Here is a 17,037-nt window from a genome sequence, read left to right on the forward strand (position 1 = left end):
AGAAATTGGGCTAAAATAGTTGTAATAACCTGCTTCCTCATTTAACACCACTAGATTGTAACTTGATAAACTAGGAGAGAGAGAGAAATACACAGCATAGGGACAGGATGATCTTTGCCTTGGGTCCCTTAGCTTAGCAGCTCAGTGGGTAAGAGATGGGGGGAGATGTCATGTGACCACTAGCTTTTTTTTTTTGGTCCTGATCCCTATGGCTAGAATAATACGTTGCTGGGACCAATCACAGGGCAGCCTTCTGTTGTGCCAGCTTTATAAATGGTGGCAGCTACCACTCCCCAGCTTCACACGCAAGACGAGAGGCGATTGTATCACTGCTGGAACAGCTCCTCCCCTCCCTGCTGCTCCTGCATGTGTGATTGAGTGAGAGACACTGCCTATTGCTACACCCGTTTCCCACACTCAGAGCATGGCATAGACTCTCTGCATCGAAGGGGGAATGGAGTTTTAATGCACAGATCAAATCAGGGTCTGTGTGTTCAGGGTGGGTTTAAAGTGCTATGTGAGTTCAAAGTTCACAGTTCAGTTACCCACCCCTCCCCAAAAAAAGTGCAGTAGTTTTTGAAATGCAAGATGGCGACGAGGCAGTAGGAGGAGGAGGTACAGACACAGGCTGAGTAGGAGAGAGGCAGAGAGCTGCACTTCACGGTAGGGATTTTAGCATTCTTTGCTTTCTCTGCTGGGGGTGCTGGGCGTGTTGGAGAGCGTGAGTGAAATGTCTTTGGTGGAAGCTGGGAAGTATTTCTCACACACACATCTCTAGCCATTGCTTCTAGAACTGAGATTTGAGAGGGATTCTCCCTTCAGTTTTCAATCATTTATAATATGGGAGAAGGGTGCTGAGATCAACAAACTCCCCACACCCTGGCTCAGTGATCATTTCTAGGGAAACGTTACAAAAAAAAAGATGTCTTTCCAAGGTTTAGGGGAAGAAAGGAGAAAGGAATAAACCATGGGAGAGTTCTTACGGCCAGAGACAGGCAAAGGGGTGTCTTCACTGAGCAGTTTTATACTTCTAAATATTTTTTAGGTGGAAGGGGCTGAGTGTGTATTTCTCCCCACTCTTCGCCTCCCTATTGTTTTGTCTGCAGATGATGGGACCTGTGTTATGCTTTCTCCCAATGGTGATTTAGAGGAGGTTCTAAAATCTAAATACTGTTGTGGGTGGCTTTTTGGGAGAGTTGGAGGCTCTGATGGGGGGAGGGAGCAATACTGAAAAAGTAATCACAGTTTTGAAATTTACAAATTTGATGATTCTTGTCCCAGTTGAATGAGATTCCTAAATCTCCTGGGAACATGCTGTAAAATCCCTCATGGTGAAGTATTTTTTTGTTTTTAAGCTACTGCAAAATTGAAGAACCAGGGAGATCTTCCTCTTTCCTCATCTCCAAATATGAGTTTGGCAGCTATGCAGAGAGGATTTTGTGTATGTTTTTGTCTTTCACAAATGGTGAAGGAAAATTGGACAAGTCAGGTGAAAAAGCAGCATAAAGAACTTAATTTTCATAAATTTGAAGGACCCAATATGCTTGTGTTTTTAATATACCAGTATTTATCCTTATGGATCTTTTAGTTAACTAATTGAGTCCATGGGATAAGTTCTAGTTCTGGCATCTTAAAATGCAAAATGAATTAGTTTGAAAAGATGGAACCTGTAGCAGTGTTTGCAGGTAAAGTTTGGAAATGTCATTTTTACTTTTTTTGGGACATATACACATACACCCAGGCCTGCATTCTGATTTTCAACTCTTCTCCAGATTAGGATGCACAGAAATAGAGATCCAAAGCAGTGTCAATAAACCACATACTTTGAAAAGAGGTTCTGTGCTTCTGAAAGGGATCAAAACACCTGCAAGTAGTGAATACTAACTGGTAGGTATCTCCATGTTACTTCTGAACATTTTAACCTTTCTGGGACGGCAGTTAACCATACTAATGATGTGGCAGTTTACCTTTCTCAATTTGCCATTTAAAATATAAGAAGTTGGTGTGTAAATGGATTTTTAACCAGAAATAAATAGCCCTTTTTTTAAAAATAGCATGCTGGAGGTATTCAGAAATATGAATTTCATTTTTAAAAAGCTGCAAAGTGTAATCTAAAACTTCTTTTAAAGGCACCAAAGTAAAGAGGAATTAAAACCACACAGTCAGTATAGAACAAAAATGTGTTTTGGTTACAAGGATTTTACAAAATCTAATAGGGCAAAAAATAATGTTTAAAGTAGATTCATAGATGATACGACCAAAGGAGACCATTATCATCCTCCTGAGCAACAAAGACTAATTAATTAATTCCTGTTTGAATTAGAGCATATTTTTTTAGAAAAACATGTACACTTGATATAAAAATTGCCAATGATGGAGAAGCCATCACAGTAAATCCATTGATTAAATCATTCCAGTGGTTAATTACATTCACTGTTTAAAGATATATGTCTGTCTTGTGCTCTGAATTTGTCTAGTTTCAACTTCTAGCTATCTGATGTTGTTGTACCTTTGTCTATTAGAATTAAGGGTCCTTCTGTTACCAGATTTCCATTCCCTGTAGAGATACTTATGCAACCTATCTTAAATCACCTCTTAATCTTTTCTTTGATTCAAGTGAATACACTGAGTCCTTGAGCCTCCTGTTTTTCAGTTCTTTACAAATTTTCATGGATCTTCTGAATTCTCTCTAATTTATTAACATCCTTCTTTAATTGTAGAAACAGTGTGGATATGGTAATCCAGTCATGATAACCCCAGGATAGTAAAATAACTTTCCTAGCCCCTCTTGATAGTCCCATTTTTATACATCCATACATTAGCCTTTTCTGAGTCTCTTTAACTGATGTGCATAGTGATATACCACCTACCTCTTTTTCAAAGTCATTGTTTCTCAGGTTAGACTCCTGCATCCTGTAAGTATGACATGCATTCTTTGTTTTTGTATGACTTCACGTTTTGTTGTATTGAAACACATATTGTTAGCTTGTACCCAGTTTATCAAACAATACAGGTTCCTCTGTATCAGAGACCTGTAAATCTTCTTTATTTATAACTCCCACAATTTTTGTGTCATCTGCAAACTTAATCAGTAAGTATTTTATGGTTTATTACAAGTCATCAATAAACATGTTAAATAGTCTAGTGCCAAAAATTGATCCTTGTGGGATTTCCCCCTCACCCCCTTAGAAGTGCACCCACTTGGGCTGTGTCCAGACTCAGGGGTTTTTTCGGGAAAAGTAGCCTTTTTCCGAAAAAACTTCCCCTGCGTCTAGACTGCAGCCGCGTTCTTTCGAAATTAAATCGAAAACGCGGCTTTTCTTTCGATGGCGGTAAACCTCATTTCACGAGGAAGAACGCCTTCTTTCAAAAGTTCCTCTTTCGAAAGAAGGCGTTCTTCAATGTAAACAGGGCTTCTTCGAAGGAGAGCATCCAGACTCACTGGATGCTTTCTTTCGAAAAAGCAAGCTGCTTTTTCGAAAGTTCAATGTGCAGTCTAGACGCTCTCTTTCGAAAGAGGCTTGCAGTCTAGACATAGCCTTGATGATGAGTTTCCCTTTTAAAATTACGTTTTCAGACCTCTCAGCCAGTTTTTAGTCTTATTTAGTATGTGCCCTGGGTAAGGGTAGCAATGAAGTACCGCATTACCTTTCCCCTCAAAAGAACTGAATTCAAATTCAGTTTAGAATCTTCAGTGAAAATATTTAGGTCTTAGTTTCTTGTTTATTTTGCAAAATTGCATCATGTCCAATCTTGTAACTCTGCTGTTCAACTCTGTCAATTTAAGTGGGAGTTGAACATGCTGCGGATCAAGTTCACAGTTTGTAGTCATTGTTCAAAAATCTTGGGGCATGGATGTCTGGGAATAATGTCTGTCAATAAGGATGGACAGAACTGAGTGGGATAGCTTGCATAGCATTGTCCTCACTTTGGTATAGCCAGCATTATTATTCAAGTGACATGAGCACCATATTAATACAGTTTGTGGAATGGTAGAAACTGGCTTTTTAATGGGAATTTCTTCATTATTACAGTAAGAGCATGTCTGCACTAGGAAATTATTTCAGTATAAATCCAGAAATAACTCTTTTGAAATAAACTTATTTTCCCAGGAAAGCAGGAGTACAGATTTCAAAATAACCAGCCTGTTATTTCGAAATAACAGGCTTGGTAGTGGACGCTCTGTTTATTATTTCAAAATAAGGAGATTATTTTGAAATAACTCCCTAATGTAGACCAGGGCTAAAAGAACCACATATTCAGACACTTTCCAAAATAATAGAAATAAAAATACTTGGCACTTGTATAGCACATTAAATCATCAAAGCATGTTAGAAACCCGAGGAGCACTTTTGTTTTTGTAGATTTAAAAATTAACCTGAGCCTGAATCCATGTGTCCTTATTTTTGCTATTTACGTACACCCTCATCATTACTTTATTGTTTAAACTTCCAGTGTAGCGTAGACATGGCCTTAGTTAGGTGAAGCCAGAATCAAAACTCAGTTTCTGACTCCCAGCAGTGTTTGTTCTCAGCCCACTGATTACACTGGCATCCACCTATAGCTTGTTAAATACTATGGGTGGGATTTTCAAAAAGCACAAATAGTAACTCTTACTGGGATTGGATACTTATTTAGGCCCTGATCCTGCAAATTGCTCAGTGGAACACTGCATGGACACAGAGGTTCACCCACACAGAAGTCTGGACATTCCAAGTGGGTGTGCTGGGTGTTCACTCACACAGCAGTTTGCAGGACGGGTGCCTATAATATATATCTGCTTGGAATGTATATGTAAAAAAAGAGAAAGTTAAAAATAAATAGTCAGGCCTTCTTTATACATTGGTCTCTTACATATCAGTTTAATGGGAGAAGAATTTGCATTTCAAAACTTCAAATATTTTTAGTTTTTTAGTTAACAAGTGTTACATTTAATTCATTATCTCGACAAACAGTTCCCCCACTCCTCTGGGTTCTTAAAGTCCTCCAGCAAAAACAAGGAATATAAAACTTTTTATTTTTGCCTTTTTAAAACAAATCTTTAAAGCATACCCCTTTTCAGACTTTTTTCACACATCAGAAGGATGCAAAATGGACATATTTAACTGTGGATTTGATCCAGCTAAAATTATCTATGACTTGCTGCACAGGGGAAGTATAGGTGATTCCTATCTGAGTGCCAATACTGCAGTGATCTTCATTGATGCAGAGGGAGCACTGCATCAGCGTTGATCTTATTGGTGGAGTCCTTGCCTTTTTGCATGGAGATGTTCAGTAATAGCCACATAAGGCATGAAAATTTTTAAAAACTTACGCAACTATTCCATTTTGAATCCATTCCATTTCAACTATATTAAAATGGAAATGTAAGCGTCATTCTCACACTATTCAGCAATTTCCCCGAAGGGTCTGACACTTTTCACTGGACTCCAGTAGACACAGGTTTTTTCAACATTGGATTTAATTTCACAAGTGGAAGTCTTGGCAGTTACAAGTAATTTTGATACCCCAATGGAAACATTGGGAGAAGAGTGTCAATCTTAAAAGTTTACCTTTGTCCTGCATTCAGTTTTTTGTATGGGATATATAAATGAGGGAAAGAGGGCACCCTTTATTTTAAATTATTCATGCTGTCACAAAACACAAAGATTTCTAACTGTGTGCTACCTTCCCTAATGGAGGATTCAAACAAAAGAAGAAACATTTTGAGACTTCTTCAGTTTCTCAAGAAATCCTTGGCTGTGCAATGATATGGAAATAGCTTTGAATTTTAAAAATTCTGAATTGTATATTTATTGGATATAAAATGGTGGCAGTGCAATATGCAGATGGAAACAAAAATGAGGTTTTGTTCATTTGTTAGCTTTTCTTGTTTTTCAGCAAAAAAAATAAAAATTCAATGGTTTCAATTTCCATAAAACCTGACTTGCAAAATCATCATGAACATTTTTTAGTCTAGGCACAAAATCTTTTTACCCACCTATATCTGGATGATGGTGAAAAAAACTAATATTATATTTGGCTGTCAAAAAAATTACTTGCCCAGGGCAAGCGAGCCAGTAGAATTTTGCAAGGCTGCCTTCAACAACAGATGCAGCTTATTCCCATGAGGTTCCCACAATCTGCCTGTTTTCTTATGCTAAATTTGGACAGTCTCATAAATGTTCTCTGAATACCACACCCCTATTTTATTCTGAAATGATTTAATTTGTGCTGATTTAATGATGAGATTAGATCTCTCTGCCTTCACTTCCTTTCCCACTTATGCCATCTCTTCCTCTACATTGCAAAATCACCAATTTAATACAGTAGTATAGAAACATTTCTAGCACATTCAACCCAGGGTGGACTGATTTAAATCAGCAAGCAGGAAACCTTGATTTAAATAGCCTATTTTAATCTTGTTTTGCATTTGTACTTTTTTCCTCGAGAAGCTAATTTTGTTCGGCCAGTATAATTTGGCACTTCCGTTTTCTAATCAAGATAATACACGATGTCTTATACACATTTATTTAAACAATTATATAGATTAAAATAAATATTCAGATTCTTATGTTGTACTTTTTTTATTATGTTAGAGAATGACAAATGATTCATATCTTACTAAGCCTTTTTTTTAAAAACTCGTTATTTGTGTCAAACTGCATTTGGATGGAAAGTACTACAAGTTGAACTTCTGTTAACAGGAACTCTCTGGTCCGGCAACATCTGTGGTCTGGCATGGATGTTGCAGGACCACAGAGTCCTGGCGGAGGGATGGTGGCCAGTAGTCCTGCAGACCGGGAAGTGTGGCAGCAAGGCCGTCTGACAAGGCCAGGAAGCCCAGTGTGTGGCAGCAGGGCCGTCCGGTGAGACCGGGAAACCTGGCACACAGGAGCAGAGCTGCCAGCGAGGACAGAAAATCTAGCATGTGGCAGCTGTGGCGGGGAGGCCTCCAATCGGTAGCAAAGCCAGGGCTGGCAGGGGTCTGTGGGAGTGGGGGACAGGAAGTCTTCACCTGGCCCAACAAAGTCCCTCATCTGAGACCAGGGAGGGCCAACTAATAGTCAATTAAAGTGCACAAAACCGTATTTTAAAATCTTAAATATGCTGGATTCATGAAAGAATGTGGTATGTTTATCAAAACATGTTTTGTTTTTAAAACTGATTTATTAATCAAATGAAGTATTATTCGTAGTTAGATTTGAACTCAATAGTTTCATTACTGGGTTCTTCAAGATTTTAGACATAATAGATCTCCTCCTCTTACACCTCTTTTCTTGTAATAAATTGAAAGAGACAAATGAACTTTTCTGCTTTTTCAACTTCCAGTTGGTTTCTCAACTTTGAATCACCTGTTTATTGAACTGAATTACTTGAATAAACTAAAATGAAGAAAATAGTCATGCTGAACCAGCAGAAGAGGATACTCTTGTCAAAAGCTGATTTAGCACTTCACACACCTGTCTTAAGTGCTTAGCCAGTGACTTCCAGCAGTGCAGTGGTTTGGCTTTAAAATTTCAGCAGCAAACAGGTACTGCTTGAATATTTTTATTTACTTTAAATTATTTTAATAGAGTTAAGCTTAGTCCTTAACACACATTGTTATATTTTCTCATTTAATTTTAAATAGGTTCACTTTAAAAAAAATAATTTACACATTAAAAATGTATGTATTCATTTTTTAAATTTTTACTACCCCTTGATTTAAGCACAACACCTCTCTGAGATGTTTGTGTGTTCAGTATAGGAATGGTACTTCATCTTGTATACAATAATCCTCACTAATGTAACTGAGAATAGTAGTTTTAATGTTGACATATGGCACAACAATATAATGTGCATATATAGCTTAATGGTATGTCTTTAATATGTATTCTGTTTGGACTATTATATTCTTGTGCCAATAAAAGGAAGGCAAATACATTATCAATATTAACAAGATGATTGTATTAAAAATTGATTGGATTATTTTTTAAGCCAATATAAGATATAATTTTAGGTTTAGAGTCTTTCTTCTTTGCTACTCCCTCAATATAATGCTGTATTATTCTTTGAAATAAGAGTGGACTCTGAATTCCTTAGACAGCTTGCATTTTCCGAATTCTTTTTCTGTTGTTTTTAAATTTGAATGGCAATGGTTTCAAAGTAAATACAGAATCTGTTTATAACATTCTAGGGGTCTGCTCTTGTTCAAGTGGATAGTAAATTCCTTTTAACTCTAGTGGGAGTAGGATTGGCCCTTAAAACAAGAATAGGCTGCATAAATAGATTTAAATTTCCAATATATTTAAAAACAATTGTTAAAGGGACACTATTGGGCACCTTACATTTTTTTTGTTTAAAAAGAACAAAGATAATTTTAATAGAAATATTTGCACAACATTAACAAAAAAAAATTTCACATCACCCTTCATCCAAATGTTGGAGCATTACACTAGTGCATGAGAACCACAAAAATCAAGTTTTCATTGCTCTGCTCTGGTGCAAATAACTCGGGTAATACACTTTTTGAAAAACAAACATCCTTAAGCATCCCATTAAGGGTGATGCTTATTGGTTAACCTATTATAAAACCATGTTTAGTTTATTTTAATTTTCTCATACTTGGTCTCTTCTTGAGAATTATTTTTCTTGGAAATTTTGGTCCAGAAAAGTTAGTTTGTTTCAAGAGCAAATTTAATGGATGGAAAAATAGGGAGTTCTTATCAATGTAAATCCCTACCGCCCCTCCCCCCCCCTTCTTTCTGAATAGCTCTAATGCCTTGGGTTTGGAGTAGGAACTTGAAATTTGGCAGAGGAATAGCACTAAGGTCAGAGAAGTGCTTTTCATTGTTCCTATAAAAAATTGACAGCCACAGAATAGCCGTACTTGAATATGTGATAGTGTCACTTTATACAGCTATAGTCCTATTTGTGATGCAGGCAAAATGGATCCTCTTCCTTCTTCTGTCTTGATTCTTGTATTGACAGCTATCACTGTAGTACCGCAAACAATGCTGCTTATGTACTAATATGTGCTAATATTTGTAGAAGGAGAAGCAATAAGTTGTAAGCTAGAAGTCCATGTATTCTTGTTGCACCTATATTACTGGGCAATGTTAAGGGTTGAAAAGTCTCCAAACATATTATTACTGAGCAAGGTTTCACACTACTGCTCTAGGAGAAGGCAAATTTCAGTACTGAGACCAAGACAGGTTGCAGAAGGTCACTGCTGTGAGTTCATTTCCAGTATAGCAGGCACATCTCATGCAATTACCTATACTGCCTCTTGAAAAACATGGGAAATCTGTGCTTAGCTATGCCATTGTTAAAATGGGGCTATTTCTGTAGGCTCATCTGCTCAAAGTACATTGAGCTCAACAGATGAATAAGTACTGTGTCAGTTCACTAACTGTTGTTTTAAAAAAAGGACAAAACTTTCAATACCTTGGTCTAACTACTACACTGCAGTCCCTTACCAGAGCCAAGAATGGACACCCAATAATCCTGATCCACATTCCATTGGTATTTAGAATATAATTACATATGACAGACTTTTCTTCTATTCATTTTCCTTTTCAAAAAGCTAGACTAGATGATGTAATTATCCCTTCTGGCCTTAAACTCTGTGGGGAAGAAAAAAAACAAAAGAAAGAAAAGCTGCTCCTATGAGGCCTGACCATTAAAATTAATAGGAGTCTTTCCATTGCCACCAAAGGGCTTTATCTATTGGGCAGCTAGCCCCCAGCCTCGTCACAGTTCAGGTTGTAGCCTGGCAGTCATCCCTTACTGGTTGTGGTATGAGGAAAGGCTTTACAGCTCTATGAATCCTGCAGCCATGCTTAGTTAGAGAGCACAAAATATCTATTTGTTCATTACAAACTACAGCAGTTTGTGACTCTGGGGTGTTACTGTTAGTGTAAAGAAATGAAAAAAAGATGGGTGACAATGATCAACAAACTGAACAAAAAGGTCCATATATTAACAGCGTGGCTCTAACATACAGTACTGCTTTAGGGATGTAATAGTATAGTCGATTAACCGATTAACCAATAAGCAAAAGCTTATAGGTTAACACTATACACTACACACATTTTCCTCTCCCCTCCCTTGCCAGTACATTTTTTAGCAGAGGGAATTTTGTGAAAATTTATGGCCCTTAATTCAGTTTCCGGTTTTACTTTGCGCTTCATCTTCAAGCAATAATGCCTTCAGAGCCAGGCAATCAGTGAACATGTGGAGGAATTCAGGATATAAGACAAAATTGAGGACATTGAATTCAACCAATTAATAATTGATAAAAGACCAGCTTGGTGATGGTTGATAGTATAAACCATGAAACTATGGAAAGTGTCAGAAAATGATTGAGTAACTACTACTCGGGTTGACAAGGTGAAGTGTTATGGGCAACTTGACTCCTGGTCAATTAAAACAAAAAGTAGTTTCGGGTGCTTCAGCTTCTCCTGAGTCACATATGAATGTTTCCGTTTTTACAATCACATTTTGAGTGAGTTTTTCTTTGTTTTTGATTCAATTTTCTTTCTCCCAGAAGACTTCTGTCTTTGTTTTGAAAATATTTATATACAGCTTCACAGTTCACTAAATTTAGGACATTGACTGAGAAAAATGTTGAACATTTAAAATAATAGGAAAGGGTTAACTGGTAATGTAAATAGTTCACTTTTCCATTTTCATTGACAGAAGCTTCCCTTTCAGCTTTAAAAATTAAGGTTGAAAGTTCTGAACCTGCAAAGATTTTTCGTATGCTGTAACTTTGAAGTCAGTTGGAAATAGCCATAGTGCATAAAATTAGGCATATGTGTAAATCTTTCCAGAACTGTGGCTCAAATCGTAAAGTTCAAGATAAAATTACAAAAAGATTTTAATAATGAGTAAATCTTAAAGGATTAATAGTACAGTTGATTGAAAAGGTTTCACAATGAAAAATACCTTTTTGAGAACATGGAAAATTTTGCTAATTTTTTTTAGAATTCTGTTGAAAAATCAATAATGTTTTTTTAAAACAAAACCTGTAAAATTTGGCACATTTTTTATCAAAATGAAAGTACAGGTTGCACTTCCCTAAACCAGGACTCTCTCATCTGGCAGCATCCGTGGTCAGGCAGGACCACAGATGTTCCTGAATGAGAGAGCTCTGGGGCAAGAGGGCCAGTAGCTGAGAGCCCTGCGTGCGGCGAGGCTAGTGCTAGCAGGGCCAGAGCCTCAGCGGCCCGGCAGTGGTAGCAGGGCAGGGGCAGCCCAGCAACCCAGGTGGTGCCACGGCAGCTAAATCAGGGCTGCATATCAGCCCAGCAGTGGGGGCAGGGCCACGGCAGCCTGTCTGGCAGCCAGGGTTGCCAGGTATCTGGTATTCTACCGGACAGTCCGGTATTTGCGCTCTTTGTTCGGTTTAAAAAAAAATCAGAATACTGGACATGTGCAATGTCTGGTATTCTCTGATTTTTCCGACTGCACACCGGACGGAAGCCGCCACGATTGGTGCTAGGAACCTGTGATTGCACAGAAGCCTGGCGCTGATTGCAGCCCTGCCTCCCAGCTGGGACTCCCAGGCTGGGAGGTGGGACCGCAATCGCTGCTCTGGGCGCATCAGTAGCCTAGCGGGGGCGGGGGGGGGGGGGGAGTGGCTGAGAGTGGCAATCGCCAGTCTGGGCCTGTCAGAAGGGGCGGAAAGAGTGGCTCGGAGAGGCAGTACTTATTATCCCGTGCTCCTTTTTTTGTTGGTGATGGTTTGGGTGTTTTTTTTTTTTTTTTTTATTTGCTTGACCAAAATACCGCATGCAGTGGAGCTGGTGCCACAGTGGGGCCAGGGCTATGTGCTGACAGTGGGGCTGGAGCAGCAGTTCTGGCAGCGGGGCAGTGCAGCCGTGTCACCCACCCGTCAGTAGGGGCCTAAGGAGCCAGTGGCAGGGAGGGATGGCAAGCCGAGGGGGCTGGTGCCAGGGTACCTTCCCTGATCCGACAAATTCACTCATCTGGGACCTCCCGAGGGTGTCGGCCTAGGAACGTCCAACCGGAATCTTTTTTTTTCTGGAAATAAAATATATTTCCCAATCAGATATAACTAAAATAGTACATATTAAAGCTTTAAATAATCCACTGTGAAAAGTTTCCTTACCATTGTTTCTAAAAGTACCATCAACAATCAGACAAATAATTTTAATTTATTTTTCACTGTGCAATAGTTTGAGTGTAGATAGTGTAAAAAAAATCCTCCTCGGTTTTTACACTTTCTCTTCCATGTTATGGGGCGCTAATGCTACTGCATTTGGCTTGCAAGCTCTGCAGGGGAGTTTTCATTTGTTTTTGTAAAATAATATCCATGGAAACATTTCTCATAGCTGACACTGTTCTTTGCATGATGGCTTGTACCTATTCCAGTAAAGTGTGTGCATGCTCAGGCACCAAACCTTTTCCCCTAACAGCACAGGTCAGGTTGGCTGTGGAATCCCCTGGTGTGGCACCTTCATGGCGCTCAGTATATGAACTTGCTGACCAGTATCTCCTCAGTTCCTTCTTCCTGCTAGTGATGATCATTGGAACTGGTGGCTTGCTAAGCAGGTGCTTATTCCCCATGCCTTTCAGTTATTGTAGTTTTAGTTATTTTACTCTGTTCTAGTTATCGTAGTGCCAAAGGTGAAAGTAAGGCAGTGTGCCCTGGTACAGTGCTCCAGCAAGAGCCAGCTGAGCACTCAGCTGTAGGCACATGGGCCACGGCTTGCCATGCACTCTCCCAGCTAGGCTCCTGCAGCGCAGGCTGGCACGGGTGGCCCTGCATGTACAGCCAGGTGAGGCAGGTGTGAAGGGGGATGACTGGGAGCATGCTCGAGGGGAGGCATGTACACTTCCAGCTGGGCTCCTGGTGCTGCCCCTCTCTCGTTGGATGCCAGGCAGTGCACATACAGTCTGTGGTGTGCATTGCTGCCAGCTGCCCATGGGAGAAAAACAGGAAGAGAGCGGCATGCCAGGGGTCTCTCTCACCACCACCAGAATCCCTGCAGCAATGTCCACACATACAGGTAGCCCACAGCTTCCTTGGCAATGACAGTGAACAGGAGCAGCATGGCAAGGACCCATCCACCAACCAGGTAAAGAAACTCAGCAGTGACAGGGACTGCCCCAGACTCCCTCATACTCCCCACCTACGCCTGCCCTGCCCCCCCCCCCTCTCTCTCTCTCTCTCTCTCTATACATATATATATATACACACACACACACACACACACACAGCCCTTCACATCCCCATCCTTCCTGCACCCCCACATACATCCTCTGTCCTGACTCCTGCACCTCCCCAACCCTCTGCCCTGACCCCCCACATACATTTAAATTTCTTACAGGTACTGTCCTATCACAACCCCACCACCACTTATCCTGAGTGCTCCAGCAAGGAGAGGTTGCAATAGGAGAGTACCTGTAAGAAATTTAAATGTGGGGGGAAGGGTCAGGGCAGAGGGTGGGGGAGGTGCAGGAGCCAGGGCAGAGGGTGTATGTGGGGGTGTAGCGCTTTACATAGGCAGCTCTCAGACTACAACCCGCCTCCACACGGCAAGACCCAGCACTGAGTTAATCAGTGTACAACTCTCTAGTGTCTATTGCAAAACCAGCATCACAGAAGAATTCTGGGCACAGAGACCCACAATCTCTAGCACCAAGCCCAAAGGAAACAGTCCGGCACCTATGCCATTCCCCGATGCCACAGAAGCAGCACGGGAAGCAGGGAAGAAGTGGATCTTTGACTCCAAGACCCACCCTTTTCGGAATCAGCCAGTAGGGCATGCCTAAGGGAGGAGCACCCAGTGACCATACGACTTCGACCTCACGGAGTGGGGGGAGGGGGACCATCAAGTCTGGTGCCATTGGACCCCTCATCCCAGGTCACTGAGGGGTAGAGCTGCCATCCATCCCAGACATCTTCAAGGCTGTGAGGGACTTGAATCGCCATGACCGTGGGACATGTCACTGGGACAAGTCACTGGTGCCACAATGTGCAGCACCGTCTCAAGGCAAACTAGCAACGCTTCTTCGCTTGGCACAGCATGCAGAGACAAGATGCCACTCTTGGTTCCTGGTGACACCTTTCAGACTCCTGGCACCACTACAGGCACTGGTCCCCATAGTGCATCAGGTCCTTTTCTTTCTACTCAGTTATTTTGAGCAGTGTACTCACTATTTTATGTTCTGCCTTTTCAATATATTTCTCTTCTCATTTTCTACTTGTACTCCTTATTGCCCCATCTTGCTCCCTGTTAGCCTTGACTAGGAGTTATATGTGAAGTGTTACTCATCACTGAGCAATCACTCAGAGCTGAGAAAGGAAGAGAAAGCAAATAGATTTCATTTTCCTACCAGCTGAGAAATCAAAAGTGAAGGAATAAAAGTGAAACTATACAGCATCACAAGCTACAAAGAACTTCTGTTCTGGTGAGCTCTTAGGGCCTGATTTTTAAAAGTATTTGAGCACCTAACTTCCATTTAAATCAGTGGGAGATAGGTGCCCAAATACATTTAGAAATCTGACCTTTAGTAAGTTTCACCCATTTGGCAGCATAGTGTCAAAATATGATCTTCTAAAATTACTTCATCCTTTAAAAAAATCATATCTAACGTGCACAACTTTCTTCATAGAACTGCTTGCACCAAAGAAGTATGTTGTTTGCTTGGTAAACAGGCTAGAGGGATGGCATCGGATGTTAAATTTAAGCACCACAAAGCAAAATAGAGACTTGGGGCCAATCTGCACTCACTCACACCCTGTCCTGCTTCAGAATTGGACAGGCAGTATATTGGTAAGACCCTTACTTTGCTATGGCAGCCCTGTGTAAAAGTTACGTTTTGTGATCTAGAGGAAAGTAACATTTTCAAAATTGACTTGGGCACTTAGGATTCTAAGTCTTATTGAAAGTCAGTTGCTCAATATTAACATTTGAGGCAAGGGCCAGTCTAAATTTTGGGAATCAGCCTAGCTATTTCATTTTTTTCCAGTCCGGGAAAATAAGCTAACACCTGATACACTCAAGTGCATTTTTGAAATTATCATCATTCTGGTTAAATGAATTCTGTAAATACTATAGACACTGAAGGGATATACTAGCATTTCTTTTGAAGAGTCTTGTATAATGATTATCTACATTAGCAGAGATTTTTTTCAAGTGTAAATCTATTTTTTAAAAAGGGATGTATACAGAAAAATATTCCAAAGAAGATATACATGGGGAGTTGTGATTCAATAAAGTAAGGCATTAGATTTAGACCTCTGTTTAGGAAAATGTTTAATCGTGGGATTATGTACTTTCCTGAATCAGGGTCTTAATCAGGAAACCAAAGAATTTGTAAACATCTGTAAATTCCATACGTTAACTAGACAGACTTTGTTCACTCCTTGCAAACATAGGGATGTGGTCCGATTTACATTTCAAGCAGGACAGATTCTTCTAAAAACAGTGGAACATCTGTGTTCACAAGCAACAGACTTAAGATTAATCAGACCGTCTTTGCCAGCTTTTTTCCTGTATAACGTGATTTTATGTGTTGTATTGTGTAACCCAAATGGAAAGTACTTCTCACTAGCAATCACAATGCATAATGGGATGCTGACCATTAGGTGAACTGATTGCCCACAAGCTGCTACCAGTTTACTCTTTCAAAAACTGAGCATGTTGCACAGCATTATGTGCAGCTAAGTGTTATCACTTATTTCTCCTTTGCCTCGGAGAAAAATTTGAAGCTAAAGATAATTACTGTTTTTCAAAATGGGGGATAAAAAAATCAGGTGACTACTATGTATAACAAATATTTCATTCCTCTCCTAATTTTTTTCAGTTTTCATTCCTTTCTTCCATTTACACTCTTCTCTCTTTCCTCGAAAGCTCTTTCATGAAAGCACTCTCCTTCCAGTTGAAGTCTGCTAAATACTATTCCCTTTATAAAGCTGTCTGAAACAGCCAAGAGAGATTGCTGCTCCATGTTCTTCTCCAATTGAGCGCACCGCCACCTTGGAAGCTAAGGACCACATCCAAGAGTTAAACTCTAATCCTCAGCCATAAACTCATATCTTTGAGGATCTTCTTGTGTAGAAACTAACATTTGACTTTATTTCAAGTAGGGATGTTAACATGCAGGTACCGGTAATGGTGTAAACATGTAACTGCTGAAAAACTCAGTGGTTACCGACACCTGCAGCCAGCTTCCTGGGGGCCAGTTCACACTGTTCCCAGGGAGCCGGCTGCTTCACCACGTGTACCAGTTCATGCCTGTCACCCCACGTTGCTACCTCTGTATCAGAGGCAGAAGCAAGTGGCTCCCTGGGAGCAGGACAGGAGCCTTCATGTAACCGTGAACATTAAACTATAAGCCAAGGCTTGTTGGTTAATGTTTACATGGTTATGTGCTTACATCCCTAATTTTAAGGAGAAAACAATGAAAGAGATTACAAATCTCTGCAGAAGTTTCTGGGACGCTTTCCTAGGCACTTTCCTTTGCCCATGGGAGAAAACTCAATCCACTTTGGCCCCTTTTAGAAAGACATGAAATTTTTCTTTTTCTTAATCTATGTAAATCTGCATAATTTGGTATATTTTAATTGTAGGTATATTTTGTCTGAATATCTGTTCATTCTGTCTCTTCTGAGAAATAGACAAGGATCTCTATGCCTGAAGTTATAATTTTGGTGTTTCAGCCCATGTTTTGTTCTGGTGTAACTAGGGTTGCCAACCGTCTAATTGCACAAATCCAAATACCCCTGCCCCCCTCCACTCCGATGCCCCAGCCGTTCACCTCTCTTCCTCATTCTCCTGAGGCAGGGGGTTCTGGGCTATGGCTTAGTGGTTCGTAGTGTAGGAGGGGACTCTGGATTGGGGGTTGGGTTGCAGAAGGAGGTGTGGGGTGCAGGTTCTGGCCCAGTGGCATTTACCTCAGGCAACTGCTAGTTAGCAGCATAGAAGGACTAAGGCAGACTCCCTGCCTGCCTGGTCCCCTTGTTGCTCCCAGAAGTGGCCACCATGGAATTGTAGCCCCAGTGCCATGCTGTGCTACCAGACTTTTAGCTGCCTAAAATCT

General features: G+C 40.4%; 1 protein-coding gene across 7 annotated transcripts in view; it reads left to right on the forward strand.

The window, feature by feature from the left end:
* Positions 1 to 76: 76 nt before the first annotated feature.
* ZHX1 (zinc fingers and homeoboxes 1) overlaps positions 77 to 17,037 on the forward strand; it is a 30,727-nt gene continuing 13,766 nt past the window's right edge. Inside the window, exons 1-3 of one of the 7 annotated variants that reach the window (XM_025178685.2) lie at positions 77 to 663; positions 1,773 to 1,887; positions 7,312 to 7,513. The gene's annotated coding sequence lies outside the window, so the exon portion shown is untranslated. Of the gene's footprint in view, positions 664 to 1,772; positions 1,888 to 7,311; positions 7,514 to 13,485; positions 14,769 to 17,037 lie in introns of those variants that run through there. The other 6 variants (XM_006137487.4, XM_006137489.4, XM_006137488.4 and 3 more) reach the window with 6 other exon arrangements.

Source organism: Pelodiscus sinensis, chromosome 2 (assembly GCF_049634645.1).
Source record: "Pelodiscus sinensis isolate JC-2024 chromosome 2, ASM4963464v1, whole genome shotgun sequence".
NCBI lineage: Eukaryota > Metazoa > Chordata > Testudines > Trionychidae > Pelodiscus > Pelodiscus sinensis.